Source organism: Daktulosphaira vitifoliae, unplaced genomic scaffold, assembly GCF_025091365.1.
Source record: "Daktulosphaira vitifoliae isolate Bord-2020 unplaced genomic scaffold, ASM2509136v1 Scaffold_4, whole genome shotgun sequence".
NCBI lineage: Eukaryota > Metazoa > Arthropoda > Insecta > Hemiptera > Phylloxeridae > Daktulosphaira > Daktulosphaira vitifoliae.
Window position 1 is genome coordinate 33,151,636 of NW_026099575.1, and position 1,452 is coordinate 33,153,087.

General features: G+C 26.7%; 1 long non-coding RNA gene across 1 annotated transcript; it reads right to left on the reverse strand.

Annotated features, from left to right (window-relative positions):
- Positions 1–202: 202 nt before the first annotated feature.
- Positions 203–845, reverse strand: LOC126904511 (uncharacterized). The gene is made up of 2 exons (XR_007703767.1): positions 367–845; positions 203–311 (listed from the first exon to the last, which is right to left on the reverse strand). It is a non-coding gene; the product is annotated as an uncharacterized LOC126904511 (long non-coding RNA).
- Between the last annotated feature and the right edge of the window lie 607 nt (positions 846–1,452).

Here is a 1,452-nt window from a genome sequence, read left to right on the forward strand (position 1 = left end):
TATTCCTAACGCAGTTACGCAGTAAAAACATGCCAGGGGGAGACGAAGGTGTTCATAAGATGATAATAAAATTACCAAATGGTATAGTTATTCATCCGTAAACAGACAACTTGGTTGAGGGTCCACCTACAAAACCCCTCACATCCAAGCTATCGGCTCGGTATAAACTATGTTTTTCCTTTTGACATAATAACATTTAAAAATCGTTTTATTTTTTTATTTACAGTTTTTATAAGCACTTGACAGCCAGAAAAATATAACAACAATTATTTTTACTGTACTATAATAGTAGCCATCGAGAACTTCGTTATCTGTAAAATGAACTAGTATAAATGATGTGGGAATAAAAGCATTGACACAACTTACAGTTATTTTTTAGTGTACCGCTGTTTAACATCAAAATGTATATTATTTCAAGGCAATATAGATGATTTTGTTTTGTGTTTCTAGACAAACAGTGGCGCTAAAAGTAAAAACAAAATTATTTAAATAACAGTAGCATTGTGGCTTGTGTCAAATATTTGCATGCGAATAATGAAATATTAGAATAGCTGCTGTAGTATATGTGGATCTCCAGAGACCTTATATTTTCCATAAGTCAATTTATTCAAATCTAAACGAACCACTGAAATGATAATCGTCATTATAGTCATAACTTGTTCTACTTTGATCATACTCCGTGTTAAGTTTTGTATTTTAAAATAATCTTTTGTCTGTTGTAAATCAACTGTATGCAACTAATAATGAGACATACTGAATAATAGAACTTTGTTATAAAACACCTATCATTAAAAAAGTTTTTAGTCTTAAAATTTTTAAATGTTCACCTCAAAAGCTGTAAAATGTGAAAGAAATTATTCACTGTTAAATAATTGGGCTTTTATTTATTGATATACTAAATGGTGAGTTATGCTCCATACATTTTTCTTGATATTAAATAGCATATTAATTTTTTTAATAATTTTAAAGTGTACTTAATCAAATAATAACCGTATAAAAAGGAATCAACTCCGAATGATTTAACGGCTAGTTAATATACTATGGTCGTAACAAATATAATGCAATTATGTTGTGGACTACTATTAAATTTCGAAAACTACTTTAATATATTATCAACTTTTAAAAGGTTTATATGTTAAATAAAAACGCATGTGTCCATATTGTTTTGTTAAAAAAATATGGTGCGATTTTGAATATTTTTGAAAATTAAAATAATGTTTATTTAAAATAATAATTACATTTCTTGAAAAAAATCCCTCTAGCTATATTTTAAAACTTTTCTTTTATTTAAAAAACAGCTAAATCAATTTTTCTGTATGAATAAATCAAATGCTTGTCTATAAACGTTTTTTTCTCTTTGCCTTAAACTTCGACAAACAATGTTATTAAAGTTCACAAAGAAACCAACCTACTTGTAAAAATATACCATACCTATATAAATATAACATTTTA